Source organism: Chiloscyllium plagiosum, unplaced genomic scaffold, assembly GCF_037043375.1.
Source record: "Chiloscyllium plagiosum isolate Xiang-an unplaced genomic scaffold, Cpla_swu_hap1 HiC_scaffold_25, whole genome shotgun sequence".
NCBI lineage: Eukaryota > Metazoa > Chordata > Chondrichthyes > Orectolobiformes > Hemiscylliidae > Chiloscyllium > Chiloscyllium plagiosum.
This window is the reverse complement of record NW_028270163.1, coordinates 15,878,239-15,901,240: the sequence shown is the minus strand read 5'-3', so window position 1 is coordinate 15,901,240 and position 23,002 is coordinate 15,878,239. Positions and strand designations below refer to the sequence as shown.

Sequence of the window (23,002 nt, the reverse complement as noted above, 5' to 3'; positions counted from 1 at the left end):
TTTGGCAGCAAATTATTTAAATGGAAAGACTTGCAACACTCTGAGGTATAGGGGGGTCTGGGTATCCTGGTACATGAATCTCAAATGTGAGCATCCAAGTACAGTAATGCATGTGAATAGGAAGGCAAAATGAAAGGTTATAATTTAGTGCAAAGGGTATAGAAATAAAAGTAGGAAAGCACTCTTGTGGCTCTGTGGTAGTGGATCAGAATTTTAAATCACACCTCTTCGAGATCTATGTTTTAACATATCTGACCAGATTGATTAAAAATATCTACAAGAGGAGGGATGTATGGGTGCTGTTTGCTACATTGTGAAAGTACATCTGGATTCCTGTGTGAGGTTTGATCTCCTTATTTAAGAAAGGATGTAAATGCATTGGAAGAAGTTGAGAGAAGGTTCACTTGACTGATATGGGAATGGAGGGAAAGGTTTGACAGACTTGGCTTTATCCAATGGAATTGCATGGAATGAGAGGTGATCTTCTTGAAAAGTCAAAAATCCTGAGGTGATGTTGTGAAACTTGAAAGTGTTCAGAAAAGATTTACAAAGATGTTGTCAGGGTTGGAGGATTTGAGCTATAGGGAGAGGCTGAATTGGCTGGGCTGTTTTTCCTGGAGCATCGGGGCTGAGGAGTGACGTTATAGAGGTTTATAAAATCATGAGGGTCATGGATAGGATAAATAGACAAAGTATTTTTCCTGGGATGCGGGAGTCCAGAACTAGAGGGCATAGATTTAGGGTGAAGAGGGAAAAGGGAAGAAAAGGGACGTAAGGGGCAACTTTTTCATACAGATGGTGGTGTGTGTATGGAATGAGCTGCCAGAGGAAGTGGTGGAGGCTGGTACAATTGCAGCATTTAAAAGGTATCTGGATGGATATATGAATAGGAAGGGTTTGGAGAGATATGGACCAAGTGCTGGCAAGTGGGACAAATAGGTTAGGATGTCTGGTGGGCATGGACGAGTTGGACTGAAGGGTCTGTTTCTGTGCTGTACATCTCTATGTCTCTATGACTATGACTATTTGCTTTGTAGGAGAGCCTAGATGAAGGGAGCACAGATTAAAAATCCCACTTTATACAGTTGATTGTGAATGTTTGCACCTCTCTTCCACAGAGCCAGTGGAGGTAGGATCATTGAATACTATTGAGTTAGAGGTAGATTGATGACCATTGACTACTGGGACTAGTGGTGTACAACAAGGGTCAGTACTTGGGTCCCAACTCTTCACAAGATGAATCGGTAGGTTTGGAATTGAGGACCAAATGTAAAATTTCCAAATTTGTGGATAATATAAAGCTAAGTGGGAATGTTTGTTGAGAGGAAGATGTAAAGTAGCGTCTGGAGGATTTCGACAAGCTTAGTAGGTGACCAACAACATGGCAGATGAACAAAATGTGGGAAAATATGAGGTAGGAGAAACAGATGTGCAGAATATTCTGTAAATGTTAAGAGGTTGTAATGTATAGATGTACAAAGGGACCATGGTATCCTTGATGATAAGTCACTGCAGGCTATCATGCATGAGCAGCAAGCTATTAGAAGGCTAATGGAATGTTAGTCTTTATTGCATAAGGATTTGAGTACAGGAGTAGCCAAGTATTGCCTAGTTTGTATAAGAGCTTGGTTATACCACATCTGGAGCACTATGTGCAGCTTGGGTTCTCTGCAAGTCAGGAAAGATATTATTGCCATAGAGACAGTGCAGCGGAAGTTGAGCAGGCTTATTCCCAGAATGATAGAACTGTATTATACAGAGAGATTGGGCAAACTGTACTATAGAGATAGGTTGGGTAAACTGTACTATATAGAGATTGGGCAAACTATACTATGTGGAGATTGGGCAGACAATATTATACAGAGAGGTTGGGCAAACTGGGCCTGTATTTTTAGAGTTTGAAGAAAGAGACAAGATTTTATTGAAATTGTCAAAATACTTAAAGGGATAGACAACACGTGGAAGATGATTATTGTAGTTGGAGAGTCTAGAACCAGGGAACACTATGTAAAAATAAGAATGATCTACTTCCGACATGAATCAAAATTATTTTACTTGAGGTGTTGTGAACCTTTGAAATCCTCTATCACAGAGGGCTAGGGAAGATCAGTCTTTCAGTATATTTTGGGTCGAGATTGATAGCTTTCTGATTCCTGATGGCATACAGGATTATGGTGGTTAAAGACATTAAGATGTTTGATCAGTCACATTCTTATTGAATGGAGTGGCAGGTTCAATGGGCTGAATGGCCTTCCTGTGTTCCTTTGTCAAGGAACATTCGAAAGTGGCTTGTAACAAACTAACCTCCAATCTGTTTACATACAAATTTAAAATAGGAAGTAAACACACTATATATAAATTTGAAGTTCATTGACCATGCTGTAGGCATGCTTGATGATCGGAGGAAAAACATGTATTTTTTGGTTTTGAAACCAAGGTAGCTGAGTTCAGTCTGGTATAAAACCAGGTTTGTAAAATGGCCAGGGGGCCTTTGGACTGTCAGGATGTTCCTTAAATCAACAAATTGTAGAGGATATTTTCAAACCATCTTGTTTGGAGGTATTATGACACATTTCTAGAACAGTTGGGACATGAAGTGGGCCTCTTGGCTAAGAGCAGGGACACTACTGCTGCAGATAAGCACAAGTAGTCCAATGAACTGAGATTGTCATCACATTTGAATACTTTTTTATGGAGTAGGGCTTTGCCTTGATAAATGATTAAGCACCAGAAGAGGACCTACCTGCATCTATCTCTTTCATTAGCAGCAAGACAGCATAAACAAAAGTTACTGCCAGTTGAAAATGAGTTCTGTAGCTGCATATCTGCAATCATACTGCAACCACAATGTCCAGGTACCTTAAAGACAGCTGTAAAACTATTACAATGTTGTTTTGTTTTTCATTGCTCCTTGGATGTTAAAATTCAGGCGCATGTTCATGATGTAGCAGGAGACCTTTCTCAGTCACGGCAGTGGGGATTATTAGGCAATTCAACTAATAGTGGACATTAAACTTAAAGTCAAATCCTCGATTTGATCTGCATTAGCAGACTGTCACATATTGAAAGCAGGACTTTGTGAACCATGTTCCGGAAGGCAGAACTTCAAATATGATTTTTGACCGCCTTGCCTCAATCCTTGCAGACATCAGTATAGCCTGGAATGTGAACTAGTAATCTCCGAGTTATATATCCCCAAAAAGTGCATGGCAACCTTGTTACAAGAGATCTCATACCATTCTACACCTTAGTTTGCAAACGGGACTTCTTGTTGGTCACTAACAAGATTCCCATTGAGGTCTTTTCTCCTTAAATGTTGAGCTTCTCTGAAGCCAAAGTCTATTTACTTGCTTCAGAAAATGTGGACAGATTCTCTGTATTCTAACCATAAAGTTTTATATGTATTTTTTGCAAACTTCCAATTACTAACCATGTTTATAAACAGGGATTGTTAGTATTGAACTGAGTGAGCACAGCTATGTCCTAAAATGCTAATACGAAATTGGATAAAACCTTATTGCTCCTCAAACCATATGTGTTTACCAAATCTTTACTGATTTGAAAGACTTCAAAGGAATGCAATAACTCAGGCACAGAGATACAGTTTTTCTCAACTTGATCCAAAATGTAACCACTGTATGCTGTATAATTTGTGCTTAAGTATTCTTATCCAAATGATTTATTGTGTGGTCAGTGCTCTATTCCTTTATTATTTAGGTTGTTAAGGCTGTATAGTGAACAGGAAAGCCATGGCATCACACATGCACAGTTGTATAACATCTGGAGCATAACCAGGGTCTCTGGATCCGAACCATTAACTCTGATTTCTCTCCATAGATGCTGCCAGACCTGCTGAGCTTTTCCAGCAATTTCTGTTTTTGTTTCTGATTTATAGCATCCGCAGTTTTGTTGGTTTATAACATTTGAAGATCTGGTCTTGTAAAAGTGCCTTAATTTTTTAACTATTTGTTGCATTTTTATTACAACAAGTAACCTGCTTGCATTGTACTTTACTCTCCTTTTTTAATGTGATGTGTTCTGTCCAAAGAGGCACATATACTGCTATGCTAATTGAAGTGTTAAAGCTATTATGCGAAAACAGTGTTTCAAATGACATTCAAAAGATATGGTCCAAACAAGGCAAAGGCTTTATGTACCTTATGTACATGGGAATACATCTCGAGAGACACTGCTCAATGTAACAAGGTTTTCTTTACGTTGTTGTCTCTTTGCAGTATGCCATTTGTCTTGTGACCAAAAGTATTTGCAGACAATGATAGTATCAATGTCTCATGAGGAAGACTCCCAGTTTAGATAAATGCATTCCATTATATTAAGTTCCTGCTATGTCCATGTCCAGTGGCCATTTCCCATGAAAATGCAAATAATTTCCCATTTGAAGCAACTATCTCTCTGAAATGGTAACGAGTTACTACTTTTACATTCATTATCATGGTTACGTCTCTTCATAGCTAAATGGCTGGTGTCTTATCTATGTCTGTGCAGTTCTGAATTAAGTTTATGTTCAATGTTTTTTGTTTTAAACCTTAAAGCCTCAACCAAAGCTTACACCAACCTCCTAGCATGCTACGTATCTACATAGCCTTCAGTACCCAATTGTTGAATTAATTTTTAGATGTTATAGTCACTCAAATATGCTAATTGTTAAAATGCATCATGTCACAGATCCCAGTCATGGCAGGCACGTAGCACATTGGTTAGCCGTGCTGCCCACGATCTGGGTTCGATTCCCGCCTTGGGTGACTGTCTGCGTGGAGTTTCTATGTTCTGCCTGAATTTCCTCTCGCATTCCAAAGATGTGCAGGTTAGGTGGATTAGCCATGGGAATTTTCCTGGATGTGTAGGCTAGGTGGGTTAGCCATGGTAAATGTTGGGTTACGGGGATATGGAAGGGGGTAGATCTGGGTGGGATACTCTTTGGAGGATCGGTCATGACTTGATGGACAAAATGGCCTCTTTCCACATTGTATGAATTCCATGATTCTATGCTATTAATACAGTAATTATTAATTGCTTCTATTTCTTAACGTGTAGAATATTCTGTCAGTGAATAACAAGTATGGCAATCCAAAGCCCTCTGTTGTAATTGTTACATATGTTCCTTTCATTAAGGAGTCATTTAATGTTCAGTTACCATAAGACATAGGAGCAGATTAGGCCACTCTGCCCATCGAGCCTGCTGTGTCATTCGATCATGGTTGATCTGTTTCTGAACCTCATTATCTTGCTATCTCTCTGTAACTCTGGATCCCCTTACCAATCAAGAACCTATCTAGCTCCACCTTACATATATTGTGAGTAGCATTCTTTATTGATAAGCTGAATTTTATTGTATTCAGTCAGATGTATGTTTGTCTTCCTACAGTATCTTGATGTGCAGTATCTTAAAGACACTCATTGTCTCCATGGGAAGTCACGAAGAAATAGGTTTTTCTCAATGAAGCAAAAAGGTGAAAATAAGGAGTATAGAGTCCATGCTAGAGTACTTACAATAATTACGCAATGGATAATAATTTTTTAACTTTTGAACTTTTAAATGGGTACTGTCACACCATTTGTTCAATATAGGTGACTTTACTCTGACCATTTGAGGTTTGTCCTCACATTCATTGTTCCCAAGTCCCACTGCTGGGAATCAGACAGTGTATCCACCATGAGAGGAGTTCCAGTGAAGAATCATCTAGACTCGAATTGTTAGCCTGCTCTCTTTCTCCATGGAGGCTGTCTGTTCCACTGTGATTTTCCAGCATTTATTGTTTTCACCACAATTCCAATGTCTGCTATCACACAAAAACACTTCTAAGAAGAGTAATTGTGGAGCCTTTCTGGCAAATCTGATTCATTAGTACAGTCTTCCATTTATGCTTTGGAGTCAGATCAGTGTCAACAAGTGAAAGATCACATTTAACAGAATAAATTGTATTGCTTACTGGAATGAAGCAACAATTTCAGGCTTTTATCAAAACTCTTCATGTTTAGTTACTGGCGAGTAAATTGTTTATTCAAATATGTATAGCTGTTTTCTACATAAATAAGCTTAGGAATACTGGAAAAGTGAAAGAAGCATATGGTAAGAGTTTTTTTTAATAGATGATCTCATCTGAAAGTATTTTTTTTAATTTGGCTAGCAGAAACTTCATCCTTTATGCCTTCAGTGCTGAGATAAAACCTACATCTGCATTATATACTGTCATTGTTGAACTGAGCTAGTCCTGCACCTTTCATTAGTGAGAGGCAGACTTTAAACACAGTGATTTGTGCGTTCATTCTCAAAGATTTCATTGTATTTTTAAGAGGGATGAAAAACAAGGAACTAAATAATTTGTGTAAAGAAGTGCCCATGACCTCATTAAAAGGCATATGGAAGTGTTTAAATTTGTACTCAGTAATGATAAAGGGCTTATGTACTGAAGAAAACGAAAGTCCTAAGGTATTCCATTGTTTTGTTTTTATTTGATTCCTGTTTTTCAATTCAATCATTATTGAATTATTGCAAAGAATTATCAGTTGTTTTGAGGTGGATTACATGGGAAATGTTACATTCATTTTGAAACAGTAGTTTATGGTGGTGCTAGTTTCTCATTTAGCCAGTCTTTCACTGTAGAGTTCAGTAGAAATCAGGTAATGTTTTAAAAGATTGCTTATACACAAACAGATAACTATAATTAAAATTTAAGATAATGGTAAGGCACAGTTCAAGGAATGGGGAACAGTATAAATGTGTTTATTTTTAGTGTATCAAGTTGAGAGTTCCCACTGAGAGTAAACCTCTTTAATAAAGCAAAATCTAAAAACAGGACAGTGTTTGTCTGCAGCATGTATGTGCAGATAACAACTTTCTTGCAGGATTCTTGTTTATCACCATAAGGATGATAAGGAACTAGGAAGAATTAGTCAGAGGTTTGATATATTGTTAGCGATCAAAAGGTGATGATTCTGGGTAAAAGCATGGAAAGGTGTATCCTGAGAATGAAGAGTTTATATTCCCCACGAGGTAGAACACCTGGTGAAGGAAACATATGGGAAATAACTGAAAGACTACACAATCATGAGTGGTCACATGGTCATGTGCAAACTCATGAATGCGCCACCTTTGGTCATGATGAGTAGCCAGTTTACCTCAGCTGAAGATATCTCAAAAGTTGAGCAACGGGTGAAGCTAGCTAGCTGTTTCGTGCTGCTACTAAGGAGCATCAGCACAAGTCGGTCGCCGCCAAAGATTTGTTGCCTTCAAGCCAAAAAGATGTTCTACCTATCACAAGGATGAGTCAAGGATGAATTTATATGCCACTGTGATGCTAGGTATATAAACCATATATCCCAAAGTTTGGCGGATCATTTAAAACAACATTTCCCTTTTGGTTGTTTGCAATATGCAATATACTTAACCATACTGTACCAGCTCATGCTTTCAATCTCAAAATGCCATGTTGAATATTAGATTTGATTACATGATTAAACAACATTTGTTAAATTATCCTGAATATATAAAGAAGTACGCAACAACCAATATAAGAGTTTCAGTCAGCTCAGTGTTACACACTAAATGGACTGAAGGCAACGTGTAATAGCACATAGGGCCATATTCTTGGCAGACAGAAACAATGTGTGCTTACATTGTGCCTATTTCAACTTAATAAATTAAATAAATACCATTATCTGGTTCATTCCTCAGGGCAATGCCTTGAGCAATCAGAGTCCCAACCTAGTTTAAATTGAAACGGTGTTTAGCAGTTAACTAATAATCATCAAACTGATACGTTCTCCATGGCAAAACCTCTACCAGTCAGAGTGAACCTTTAACAAATCAGCATTCTTTTTACATACATAATAAAAAGTTGGTTCCCTTTAAAACTGTATTTTTGCAAGTGACCTGAAAACAAGATGAAAAGATGTCTTTGTTCAGCAGCACATAACAATATAACATGGTTGTTAATTTCATAAGCTGCAATCCTGTACAAATCTTACAGTTTTGTTTTCCAAAATCTTTAATTTTGGCTAAAATCTCTCGTAAGATCACACATTCAGAATTCTTTTCTCATCAGCCTTGGTATGAGCTGTAGTCAACAGTTTCATAGACACCCTACAGTATGGAAGCAGGCCATTCGTCCCATCAAGTTAGCACCAGTCCTCCAAAGAGCATCCCACCCAAATCTAACCCCACCCTAACCCTGTAACCCTGTATTTCCCATGGATAATCCCCCCCAGCCTGCACATCTCTGGACATTATGGGCACTTCATCATGGCCAGTCCACCTAACTTGCACATCTCTGGACTGTAGGAGGAAACTGAAGCAAGCCCACGCAGACAGTCACCTGAGGGTGGAATCAAACCTGGGTCCCTGGTGCTGTGAAGCAGCACTCAACCTGCTGCCCGAATTTAACTCTGACCTACTGATTGCTCATTATCCTCCACACGAGCGTGGGTTTTGAACATAATGAGTTGTTGAAATAGTGACCTCAACAACTGTTATCTAGACAGTATCAATACCTCAGTCTTACAATGAATATTTTACACTTAATCACAACAAGATAAGACAGTCTTGAAGAGCAGATAAAGTGACTTTATTATGTGACAAACCTGCCAGGGAGTGTATTTCAGGTGAGTTACTAAATACATCACCAACTTGTGTGTAATTAATCATCATACGTAAGACAGGACAAACATCTAGCCCATATTAAACTTTACGTTGGCAAATTGCAGCAAGTCTACTTGAGTGAAACCATTTGCTCTGGCACCTCATCATATGATTAATTATATGCATATGTACGTTCTCATTCCAGCATAACCTGCTTATATTATCTGTGATTGTGTATTTATTTTCTCTCATAAACTGACCTTTATTTACATAATGAGATAATTTATGGACAAATAAATTTGTTCTCAAAAATGTTACACTGCATGAGGGAAGTGGGATGCAACTTCATTTAGGGATTCCAGTATCCTGTTCAGTACTTTTTTTTCTTTTACTCTTCAGAAATTATCCTACTTGTATGTGATCCTGTATGGTGCTCGGAATTCATATAATTTCACAAAGGAGGTGACAAAATAATTTGTGATACAGTTTTACAGTTCTAGAACTTGGCATGAAGGCATTTGAAATACAGATAGATGAGCAAGCAAGTTGATCCTAGACATATAAGTTTGCACAGTGAAAGACATTTTGGGTCCTGTTCTTAACACCTTTATGGTTTGAAAGCACAGTCAAGAGATTTTGTGCCTAGTGTCTAACTCTGAATCTACAGAGAGGATCTGTGTTTGTCTGAGCTGTTGTTTGTTTTAATCTGCAATTGCCATTATTTGCAAACAGTGCAGTCACGACATGAATTCTGAGGGTGAAATGTATGTGTAAAGAGGACCTGAAATAGCTAGTTACTGAGGAAACAATGATTCTAGATTTCAGATGAATAATTTTGAAGTTTTTATAATCCAAAATACATTATCTTATGTTTCCCTTTTGTTACTTTGCCATTCCTTGAGTTGATCAGAAGACAAGCAATGTTTTCCTGTTTCCAATTTATAAAGAGGGTTGGACCATTTTATCTTTTGTAAAACCAGTTTTCTCCAAGCATAGACTATTCCCATTGCAGCAGAGAATGGGGAGTTTGCTCAGGCATGCATACATCTTGTAGCTGTCACTATTTAACCAGTTTTTGAAGGGACTGACTGATTTGCTTGTTTTGATTCTGCTTTCACATTTAAGTGCAGAATCTGGTGGCTGAGCCAAACCTGATGAGTTTTGACCAATGAAAACAGGTCAGCTGGAATTACAGCAAAGAATCGGAATTAATCTCAGGCTGAAAGTTGAAGCACTGTTGACAGAGATACTGATCTAACTATAGACCACTGTAATTACTTGATTGTGTGACTAAATACAGGTCTGACATTTTTACACTGCGCGTGCCAGTCTGTCTTTCTCTGCCTATCTGCCCCTATGTTCTAACTCTCACTCTCATATGAGCACTGCAATTTTAATGTGTTACTGCAGACTTGACATCCTATGAAGCAAACATCTTGCAATCCTACGAGTGGATCTGTGGTTCTACAATTTTATGCTCAATACAATGTTACTTTTAACATTTTGTGTGGATTTTAAATATATATGAGGGAGGATATGACAAATGAATAATCTGATGGTAACATATCTGTCAAAGTTGCAAGGTCAAGTTGTTGTACTTTATCTGGAACTGGATAGGTGTAAGGACCTGAACACAGTAAATTTGTCATTCTGCTTTAAACAATTTATCTGTGCAGCCAGAAGTATACCTTTAACAAGACAATTCCTAAATGCTGACAGGAGTTTCTTATTTTCACATCTGTAAATATAAAGTATTGGGCAGAATATAAAATAAACAGTTTTTGTTCACTGCAGTGCACAGTAAGTTGGCTCTGATTGTTATAATTTAGGGGCTATAAATTGTCAGTGTTATCATAAGTGCATGAAGAATGCTCTCATCTTGCTTAACTACCCCAGAATGTTCTTTTGAAGTGATAGTGCATTTTGATATATTTTTCACTTCCATCAATTACTTATCTATCTACTTTATTTCATGTTCTACTGTCACATGATGTTTCAGTCACTAGTCATTATTTTTCCCCTCCTTCAAAGTTATTTCCTGTGTTTCATTCCTCCTTGTTTTTTCAGTAATTTTTATGAAAATGCTGTAATGACAAATACTTTTGGCACTGAGAGTGGGTCAGTTTCCTGTAGACCAAGTGGAAAATCTACAATGAGACCATAACCCTAACCAATACGATAAAAGTACGATGGACTGTGTATCAACAATTTGCAATACTTCTACAAATATATTCAGAGCATTCTTTCTATCTGGATCAGAGCAGGTATGCTTGTGAGAATTCTAAATAATGAAAGTGAAAAACTCTATTTCCCATGTCCTCATTATCTGTCGATGGAAATGCTTTCAGTTTGATCCTGCCTTCACTTGACATCATCTGAAACTTTGCTGTCCATGTCCTAATTCACACCAGGTCACATTCACTTGTCATCCCTCAGCCAGCTGACCTACATTTACACTTGAATCTTCTTCTATGAATCTCGTCCAGCCTCAGGATTGGACTCATCTATCTCTGGCCTCTTGAGCTTTTACAGTTCCAATCATTCTACCAGCAGAGGTTACACACAAAAAGTAGTGCAGATTTGGAGCTCTCTCCCTCAAATGGTGGTTGACACCATCTTAAATTCAAATCTAGGAAAGTTTTTTTTTTAAACTAAGCAAAGGTATCAAGGATATGGACCCAAGGCAGGCATTTAGAGTGCGGTCACAGAGCAGCAAGATCTCATGAAATGACAGGTCAGGCTTGAGGGGCTGAATGGCATCCTGCTGTACCTGTGTTCCTATATTCCTCATTGAGGGTGTGGCACTGGAAAAGCACAGCAGTTCAGGCAGCATTTGAGGAGCAGCCGAGCCAACGTTTTGGGCTTAAGCCCTTCATCAGGAATCCTAGCCTTCCGCAGTCTCGGTCCTAACTCTAGAATTCCTTCCCTACATCTCATTGCCTTCCTTCCTCACTTTCCTCCTTTCAGATATTCTTTAAGATCTACTTTCCTAACCTGGCTTTTAAACATTTGTTGTCATTTCTCCTTGAATGGTGCTGTGTCGATTTTGTTTAATAGTGCTCTTGGAGCATCTTACGACTTTAAGGTGCTGTAGAATTCCAAGTTGTTGTTGTTAATCCAAAACAGGAGAAGCTGATTTTTAAGAATACTGTTCAACATGTTGAAGCAGTTTTCTCTATTTCTTATGAAGAGTGGGTTTCCTAAAATAATGTGGTTGGGCTTGTATTGTTTATTCACAATGTTATGTTAGCAAAGAACACTTAGGATTTCTTTGACATAATCTGTAGTTTACTAACAATTTTGAATCTTGCAATCAATACTCTCTTTTTGTCATACTTCGATGCTAGCTTTTTAAAAATTATTCTAAATTGTCAAATGCATATTTATAATGGCAACCTCCTATGTAAACTTGCTCCAATTTAATTGTACAAGCTGACCAGCAGATGGCAAAATGCACAAATTTGTGAATTTTCTTTCAAGAGCTCTGCTAATTTTTTTTGGTTCCTGTGCAGTTAAGTTTGAAAGCCATTCATTAACAGCTGCACTTTTTATTTTAAAATAAAGACACTCTAATTTTTTTCTTATCTTTCATTGTTTGGCTGTCGAATTGCAACTTGTTCCCACAATCCGTGGGCGGCACGGTGGCACAGTGGTTAGCACTGCTGCCTTACAGCGCCTGAGACCCGGGTTCACTTCCCGCCTCAGGCGACTAACTGTGTGGAGTTTGCACGTTCTCCCCGTGTCTGCGTGGGTTTCCTCCGGGTTCTTCGGTTTCCTCCCACAGTCCAAAGATGTGCAGGGCCAGGTGAATTGGCCATGCTAAATTGCCCGTAGTGTTAGGTAAGGGGTAAATGTAGGGGTATGGGTGGGTTTCGCTTCGGCGGGTCGGTGTGGACTTGTTGGGCCGAAGGGCCTGTTTCCACACTGTAATGTAATCTAATCCAAAAATCCCCATTCTTTAGCAGTTTACTCCCCAGTTTGAGGCTGTTCCTGTGACTGTTTTTGTCCTCATAAACCTCTCCTTGCGATTAGCCTTCTCCACTCCCAACACCACCACCCCCTCTACCTTGTAGTGGCTACGCTGTCCTGTATCTCATTATAACACATTCACCCCAGCAACTACTTAATATTGGCTTTTCTGGCTTCTAGCTGCTACACTCTGCTGCTGCCCGTGTGTACTTTTGAAAGGTTTGAATGTATCATCTTGAAATTTCACATCAACATACACAGCCGAAACGTGTATTACACAGGCATTACATCAGGATTTCAGGAGTGAGAAGTGTACCATACAGAGTGAGTTGAAGGGATATCTGAGGCACTAACAGTGGGGTGCTGTAAGACAGTAAGGGATTGAAGCATATTAGGATGAGAATAAGGGTAAAAGGAGATAAAGGCTATGAAAGTAAAAGCAGAGCATCCTAGCAAAGCCAGCCTTGGTTTTAGTTGATGAGAGGTATAGAGGAAGATGACTAGAATGTTGTGAATTTAAGGTTACGAGAATGTTCTGGGTATGAAAAAGTAAGGGATGATAACGAGGACAACAGAGGATGTTAGTACGTTATCAGATCAAAGGATATGGCTGATCAAACTGAAATATCAGGGAATTTGGCATGAATTTAGAGCAACAGGCTGACCTTAAGGATACTGTTGGGAAACATGCAGATCTTGAGGAGGCAAAGATTATACAAAAAGGAAAGAAACTGTGGAAGTCAGTAATTAACGTCCTGACTTACCATGCTCCCTGGAGCTATCCCAGTCCCTAACTGTTATTCCCTGTCTTCACCCCACTCCGTACAGTAAACCGAACTTGGAATTGAAAAGAAAAGATATGGCATGGCCTTTCTCCTCATCTCCATTCTTGACCTGTAGAACAAAAACTAATTGTAGACATTTCCAGTGCAGTCCTATTCCACAGTCCCTGCACACACACATGTCCCCACCACCCCACCATGTAAATTCTTGCCCTCATCTCCTGTGCAGTTTAAATTAAGATTTGACTTTAAAATATAAACAGCACCAGTCTTCAACTTGCACCTTACTGCCATATAAATTTATTTGAATTTTTCTCCATCTACTAATACCTTTTCTCCAACTTGTAAACTACTGCGAAAGATTATTTTTGACCTGGGGTGACCTTATCTACAATTAATCTATTATACCTTGATACTTTTTTGATCAGAGTTTGCCACAGCCCTGTTGGATATGTCAGTTTTATTTTATAAATAACTCAGAATAAAATAAAATCCGATTCACTTTTTTCTTAGACTGTCTCAAGCTAAACATGCTGGAAAGCTTCTTCCCTTTATCTCATTAATACATTTTAAAGAATCCTATTTTATTAAATATTAGTATATTCAATAAATTCTACACAGTTACTTTGGCTTAAAAAAACAGTTGCATGACTATTTTAATTTAGTTAAAAAAATTCAATAGCAGGTTTTGAAAGAAGTAGTTCAATTAAATATCTACTGTTTTTCTTTGAAACCTGTTCCAAGAATTTATTTAGTATTAATGTTTTCTGACTTTCAGTCACTTTCTGCTTTGGATGGGTCAAGTAGCCTACAATGAATTTGTTTTAGTCAGTATGATTAAATTCCGCCATTATATAAAAATGCTGACTGTAGTCAAGTCTGGTTTTACATTTGCACTAATCGAAAACAAATGCAGATTAATTATGTTCAATTCTTCTGTAAAAGTTCAACTAATTGTCACAACTGCTGCATTGTGGTTTGTGTGATTTTGCAAGCAATTGAATCAAGCCAGTTTCAGGAAATGTTGCTGTAAAATATTAAAACTTCGTCAGTGTGAATGTGATGCCAGCATTCGATGGATTAAGTTTGGAATAGAGGTTCTTGAATTGGATCAATAAATCCATGATAAGAGAATAAACACTTTCCACAATTAATGCAAATTAATGTTTGCAAATAATCTAAGGATGATTTCTAACATTTAGGAAGGTAAAACCGAATAACCTATACAAACCAATTGGCTGCCTAACAAATGGAATCAGGGAGCCAAAGATATACTATTATACGAGAAGACTGTGTGCAGTAAAATCAGATTAAAACCATGTGCTGTCTTCAATAATGATTCCCTAAAAGTGAAAAGGAGTTTTCTAACCCTGCAGCTTGCTTGATTAATTACTCCAAAGGACTGGAGAGCTACAGCTCACATAACAGATAGAAATGATCTGTAAAATCAAAAGAATGGAACTGGTTTGCAAATCAGCTGTTTTTTAATTATTCGACTTCTATGTTCCCAACTGCTAGATGCTCATAAAAACAAATGTGGAAATGTAAATTAGTCTGTGTGGGTATGTGGGCAGGGACCCTGCATTGCTAATAGCTTCAGAATAAGGAAGAATTATGATTTTAAATTTCCTGCCTTTCTATCTTCTTGTACCTCCTTTGCAGATCCGGCTCTCCAATGTTTGTTAACCCAGGTCCTTTCAGTTGACTTCCTTATGTCTAGTTATCTGGCCCTTCCTCAAATTGTATTTCCTTTAGGTTATGGACAGATATCTGATCCATGCCATCTGGTGCTTTCATTATTGAACACTTCATATTGCTGCATTATGGAACAACTAGCTCATACGACATTTTTTTTATAATCAAAATGTACACAGGTGCACACACACACACACACACATATATATATATTTCTTAAATACTTTATCTTTTACATAAATCATATATTCACCTTTTAATGAATTATGTTTTATCTCCAGATCTCTTAAACATACATTATTCTGAGCTTTAGTCTTATTGGAAGACTGTTTAGATCTAGGCAGTCACACAGTTTCTCCATCCTTGTTTGTCAACTGTACTGCAGAATCATCTCATCTGTTCTGATTCACTTTTGTATTGGAGCTGGACCCTGTTGTATCTCATGGTATTTGGTGTTCTGTCAGTTGCTGCAGCTGAACTGTTGTTTTACTGAATGCTGAGGACTTGCCTGTCAATCTTGTTGTATTGTAACGTTTATTGATCTAGATATTGAGCTGCTGTATCAGGCATAACTGTCTATTTGTGCTACATCAGGGATATCTAACATTCACTTAATGACTCAAGATCAGTGTCTTCCCCCCCCCCCCCCCCACCCCTACCCACCTCCCATATTATGCCAAGCATGTCAAGAATCTGCAACCGAAATCAGAAATTCTTGCCATCCTGGAGTATTTTAATTGACACAATGACTTGCTGGCAGGGTATGATACAGTGTTGCGGGCATAATAGGAACATTTTTTTTGTTTCTTCCTTTGCTGATATGTGTTATAGTCAGCTATCACTGTGCATTTAATTACTCAATAGGATCTCTACAGCATATATTTTCATATATAGCATACCACTGTACTACTGCTCTTCCTTTTCAATGCTCTGCAAAAATATGAAATCTAAAACTCCAAATAACATCAGCACTGATGAAGTTTATGCCTCTTGAATGAAATACGAAATGACCAAGTGTTTGTTGATATTTTAGGCTCTGAATTACGCAAATTGAGATATTCTTGCAATCATGGGCAGAGATTTTAAATGACTCTGGCGTAGATTCGAGGTAGGATGACCTGCGGTTTTGTATTGTTGGCCTCTGTGCAGTTCCCTGCTGAATCTTGACACAAGGAGGGGAAGACTTTCTTTCTGATTGCATTTCCTCACTCTTGGTAATCATGTAAATCTGCTCCGTAATCCCAAATTGCAATGTTATTTGTATAATGCAGATAGAGTACACAACTCTTAAAGTCTTTATTGATTTTTTTGTAGTAAGCTGCTCGTTGCCTCTGGCCTTTCCTTAATGCGATCCATTTATTAAGAAAACACCCACTCAAATTGAGAGGCTTTTTTTTTGATGAAAACTGCATAATTTCTCTATTTATATTTTTGATGGAATTTGGAGTTGGATAAAGATGAAGATAGGCGTTTGTTATTCTGTGAAGAGATTTAATTTCTTTTTAAAATAAAAAACAAGTTTAGCGAGTTGTTCTGGAATAGTCATAGAGTCATGGAGGTTTAGATTAGGTTAGATTACATTCCCTACAGTATGGAAATAGGTCCTTCGGCCCAACAAGTCCATACAGACCCTCCGAGAGTAACCACACCCAGACCCATTACCCTTCTCTATATTTACCCTTGACTAATGCACCTAACACTATGGGCAATTTAGCATGGCCAATTCACCTAACTTGCACATCTTTGGACTGTGAGAGGAAACCGGAGCACCCAGAGGAAATCCATGTAGACATGGGGAGAATGTGCAAACTCCACACAGATAGTCACCCAAGGTGGATTTGAACCCGGATCCCTGGTGCTGTGAGGCAGCAGTGCTAACCACTGAGCCACCGTGCCAATCCGAAAGGGTTGAGCTTTGAATATAACTTCTATGCACCTGAGTTGCTGTAACAGATAGTATTGGGAAACTGGTAAAAATTTTGTTTGGTTATGGGTTTTGAAATTATCAGAACACAGAACAGTATCCATAGTACAGGGCCTTCGGCCCACAATGTTTTGCCGAGCATTTATCTTAATCGAAGATCAACCTAACCTACATGCCCCTCAATTTATTGCCATCCATGTGTTTGTCCAGCAGTTGCTTATATGTCCCTATGTCTCGGACTCTACTACCACTACTGGCAGTGCATTCCACCCACCAACCACTCTCTGGATAAAGAACCTACCTCTGACATCTCCCCTACACCTTCCTCCAACCACCTTAAAATTATGACCCCTTGTGACAATCATTTCTGCCCTGGGGAGAAGTCTCTGGCTATCTACTCTATCTATGTCTCTCATTACCTTGTACACATCTATCAAGTCACCTTTTTTCTTCTCTCCAGTGTGAGAAGCCCTAGCTCACTCAACCTCTCTTCATAAGACAAGTACTCCAATCCAGGCAGAATCCTGGTAAATCTCCTCTGCACCATCAACATCCTTACTATAAGGAGGTGACCAGAACTGGACTCAATATTCCAAGTCTGGTCTAACCAGGGAGTTGCAGCGAAACCTCATGGTACTTAGACTCAATCCCCTTCTAATGAAATCCAAAACACCATACGCCTTTGTAATAACCCTATCAACTTGGGTGGCAACTTTGAGGGATCTATGGACATGGACCCTAAGATCCCACTGTTTCACCACACTGCCAAGAATCCCATCTTTTAACCCTGTATTTAACATTCAAATTCAAACTTCCAAAATGAATCGCTTCACATTTATCCAGGTTGAACTCAATCTGCCACTTCTCAGCCCAGCTCTGCAGCCTGTCAATATCTTGTAGCCTGCAACAGCCCTCGACATTATGTATAACACTACTGACCTTTTGTGTCAACAGCAAACTTATTAACTCACCCTTTCACTTCTTTATCCAAGTCATTTATAAGAACTACAAGCAGAGGCCCAAGAACAGATCCCTGCGGGACACCACTCGTCACTGACCTCCAGGTAGAATACTTTCCATCCACTACCACTCACTGCCTTCTTTCGGCCAGCCAATCCTGTATCCAGACAGCCAAATTTCCCTGTATCCCATACCTCCTAACTTTATGAATGAGTCTACCGGAGTAAAACCTTATCAACTGCCTTACTGAAATCCATATACAACACATCCACTGCTTAACCTTTGTCAACTTGCCTTGTCACCTATTCAAAAAACTCAATAAGGCTTGTGAGGCATGATCTGCCCCTCACAAATCCATGCTGACTATCTTTAATCAAACTATGTTTTTCCAAATAGTCATAAATTCTATCTCTCAGAATCCTTTCCAGTCCCTTGCTTACCACAGATATAAGACTGATTGGTCTGTAATTACCGGAGATTTCCCTAATCCCTTTCTTGAACAGAGGAACAACATTCGTCCCCCTCCAATAATCCAGTACTATCCTCACGGAGAGTATGGATGCAAAGATCATCGCCAGAGGTGCAGCAATCTCATTCCGCACTACCTGTAGTAATCTTGGATATATCTGGTCCAGCGCTGAGGATGTGTCATCTTGATACTTCCCAGAATTTCGAGCACATCCACTCTCTTAATATCAATCTGTTCAAGCCTATTAACCTGGACCACAGTGTTCTCACTATCAACAAGGTCCCTCACTCTCATGAATACTGAAGCAAAAAACTCCTTTAGGGCCTCCCTACCTCTTCAGACTCCAGGCACAAGTACCCTCCACTATCCCTGATCAGCCTCTCTCTGATCAGTCTCTTATTCCTCGTGTTAAGTGTAGAACACCTCTGAGTTTCCCTAATCCTTTCTGCCAAGGCTTTTTTGTGCCCCCTCATAGCTCTCCTCAGTCCATTTTTGAGTTCTTTCCTAGCTACCCTGTAACCCTATAAAGAAAGATCCTTGCTTCCTCAACCTTGAGTAAGCTTCCTTCTTCCTCTTGACAAGAAGCTCCTCTTCTCTTGTCATCCAAGGCTCCTTCACCTTACCATTCCTTGCCTGTCTCAATGGGACAAATTTATCTAATACTCGCAACAAAGGCTCCTTAAACAGCCTCCACATTTCTGTTGTGCATTTCCTGTAGAACAATTATCCCCAATTTATACTCCACAGCTCCTGTCTAATAGCAGTATAATATCCCCATCCCAATTAGATACCTTCCCATACTGTCTGTAGAAATTATTCCAGCTGTTAAATATATTTAAGTAATTTGATTGTGTAATAAACTTATGTTCTATTGTTAAAGAACATCTGAGGCCTTGGGTGAATATGTTTTAGTGATTAACCACCATGTTCACTAATTAAAACAAACAAAATAAACAGATGGAGTAGAGTGGTTCTAGAAAAGCACAACAGTTCAGGAATACTGTATTCCTGATGAAGGGCTTTTGCCCGAAACGCCAATTTTCCGGCTCCTCGGATGCTGCCCGAACTGCTGTGCTTTTCCAGCACCACTCTACTCCAGAATCTGGCTTCCAGCGTCTGCAGTCATTGTTTTTACCAAAATAAACAAATGATCTAAGAAGCCTGATTATGGAATCAAACTAGCTCAATAATAGCTGCAGTGGGGCTTGTTTAAATGACTGTGAACCTATATAGTATCCTGTATAGCTTGAGTAACTGTGTCCACCAATGCACACTGGAAAGTGTGAGGGACACCTTCTGATATGTACCCTTTAAAATCAACAAATCTATTTTCCAGTCCTCTACTTTCTTATTTCATCTTGCCTGGACACATCATATTCATCAAAAAAATCCATCCTTCAATTCTTAAAACATATATTTTGAAACTTAGACAAAAATGGACTGTTTAATTTAAAGCAAAGTATATTTGAGGACTATTGGGGTTTATTAATTTAAATCATTTGTTTATTTAAAACCACTTATCAATGGTGTTTGGAGGGAAAATGATTTGAATCTCCCTTGTACAAAATGTATGCAGTGGTTAATGTGGAAAAGATTTGTTGCACTTGCTGAACAATCTTGAATGCAATAATAGCTGCACTAACAACCAATTTAAATAATCAGTCAGCCCTGAAACATGGCTCAATTATGCTTGTGAAAGTGAAATCCAATATGGATGCCATTCTTTAGATTAGTATTTCCTCCAAGGCTAAACTTGCAGTTTCATATGGATGAGGCAAGCAAAACCGGATAGTGCTGAATTTTTTACATTTCTGAGGAAGAAACCACAGATTCAGCAGAAGATGCACCAGTAAGGATGCTTCCTGCACCATTGTCAGCTCAGATACTGACACCTTGGTTGGTAAGGTCGCTAAATTAGAATGTGGAGCATTTTCTGGTGAGTATATCACTGCCACATCTCCAGAGGTAGCAGAGAAAGAAGTGTCCCAGGTCATTGACACCTGGAGAACTTCTAGAGACCAGGTGCCTGGTCAGCCCCGGGTGGGAAAGGACTCCATGGTAACCTCTTACAAGTGTGGACATGGCAGCAGGAACAGTCAGCAGGTTGGTCAGGGGCAGTGGGCAAACTGACTCCACCAACACTGCTGGGACCCTGAAGTCTCTGGCATGTGAATGTTTGGCTGCCTCCATGGACAGGCAGTAGGCTGGAGGAATACAGCAAATCAGGCAACATCAGGAGGTGCATAAGTTGACATTTCAGATGTAACCCTTCTTCAGGTTAGCAGCTCCCATGGAGTGCCAGGTGCAACCTACTTGGTATCTGCTGGAGCTTCACACAGACATGCAGTTTATCATGGTGCTATCATTCTAGGTGTCCATTCCTCAGAAAGAGTCATGGCTACGCCAATAGGTACATGGCCAGAGGAGGAACCATATGTAGGACCCCCAAAAGTTTCTTCTCAGGACATTCCAGAGAACCCCCACCCATTAGACCATAAGATGTATAGGCAGAAGCAGACAATTCGGTCTGTTCTGCCATCCAGTGAGATCTTTGCTGATCTGATAATTCCTGCTTTTTCCCAATAACTGTCGCTGGGAGGAAAAGTTCCTCTTCATCTCTGTTTTAAATGTGTAATCCCTTGTTCTGAGATTATGCCCTCTGGTCCTAGACTGTCCCACAAGGTGAAATAACCTTTCTGCACCTACCCTACCAAGAGTGTTAAGAACCATGTATGTTTCAATAAGATTCTCCCTCAATCTGCTAATTTCTAATGAAGACAGGCCCAGCCTACTAAATGTCTCCTTTATAAGGCAATCCAGCCATGCCCAAGGAACCCGAAACTGTTCAAGGTATTCCATCTATGGTCTGACTAATGCCTCTATAGTTTAACTTAACATCTCTACATTTATGTTCTATTCCCTTTGAATTTTTGGCTAATATCCCATTGCCTTCCACATTACCAGCTGAACTAGCTTTTTGTGATGAGGGCTCCCAAACGCTTCTGTTCTGTTGCTTTCTGCAGACTTTCTCCATTTCAATAACATTTTGTTCCTCTATTCTTCCTGCCAAAGTGCAAGACATTTTCCCACATTATATCCCATCTGCCACATATTTGCCCATACACCTAACCTATCTATATCCCTCTGCAGGCTGCTTGTGTCATCGTCGTCACTTGCCTTCCCACCTAATTGTGTCAGCTGCAAACTTGATTGTAGATGATTCATTCTCCTCATCCATGTCATTAATATATCTTGGAAATAATTGTGGCCCCAGCACTGATCCCTGTTGCACTCCACTAGTTACTGGTTGCCATCCAAAAACATCTCAACTCTGTCTTAGTCAGCCAATGCTCTATCCATGCTAATATACTACCTCTAACACCATGGGTTCTTATCTTATTAAGTAGCCTGACATATGGTACCTTATTAAAAGCCTTCTGAAAAGCCAAATATATTGCATCCACTGCTTCCCCTTTATCTATCCTGCTTGTTACCTCATCAAAGATCTAGTAAATTTGTCATGTATGTCTTCACCTTCATGAAGGTGGTAAAAACAATGACTGCAGATGCTGGAAACCAGTTTCTGGATCAGTGGTGCTGGAAGAGCACAGCAATTCAGGCAGCATCCGAGGACAGGCAAAATCGACGTTTCGGGCAAAAGCCCTTCATCAGGAATAAAGGCAGAGAGCCTGAAGCGTGGAGAGATAGGCTAGAGGAGGGTGGGGGTGGGGATAGAGTAGCATAGAGTACAATAGGTCAGTGGGGAAGGAGATGAAGGTGATAGGTCAGGGAGGAGAGGGTGGAGTGGATAGGTGGAAAAGGAGCTGGGCAGGTCGGACAAGTCAGGGGATCGTGTTGCTGGAGGTTAGAAACTAGGATGAGGTGGGGGAAGGGGAAATGAGGAAACTGTTGAAATCCACATTGATGCCCTGGGGTTGAAGTGTTCCGAGGCGGAAGATGAGGCGTTCTTCTTCCATGCGTCTGGTGGTGAGGGAGCGGCGGTGGAGGAGGCCCAGCAACTCCATATCCTCGGCAGAGTGGGAGGGGGAGTTGAAATGTTGAGCCACGGGGCGATTTGGTTGATTGGTGCGGGTGTCTCGGAGATGTTCCCTAAAGCACTCTGCTAGGAGGCGCCCAGTCTCCCCAATGTAGAGGAGACCGCATCGGGAGCAACGGATACAATAAATGATATTAGTGGATGTGCAGATAAAACTTTGATGGATGTGGAAGGCTCCTTTAGGGCCTTGGATGGAGGTGAGGGAGGAGGTGTGGGCACAGGTTTTACAGTTCCTGCGGTGGCAGGGGAAAGTGCCAGGATGGGAGGGTGGGTCGTAGGGGGGCGTGGACCTGACCAGGTAGTCACGGAGGGAACGGTCTTTGCGGAAGGCGGAGAGGGGTGGGGAGGGAAATATATCCCTGGTGGTGGGGTCTGTTTGGAGGTGGCGGAAATGTTGGCGGCCAAAAACATCTCAACTCTGTCTTAGTCAGCCAATGCTCTATCCATGCTGATATACTACCTCTAACACCATGGGTTCTTATCTTATTAAGTAGCCTGACGTGTGGTACCTTATTAAAAGCCTTCTGAAAAGCCTTGGACAGAGTTG

At 39.8% G+C, this 23,002-nt stretch overlaps 1 protein-coding gene across 6 annotated transcripts in view; it reads left to right on the top strand.

Annotated features, from left to right (window-relative positions):
• LOC122562032 (myocardin-like) overlaps window positions 1-23,002 on the top strand; it is a 672,873-nt gene that overhangs the window by 115,730 nt on the left and 534,141 nt on the right. The gene's annotated exons all lie outside the window — the stretch shown is intronic.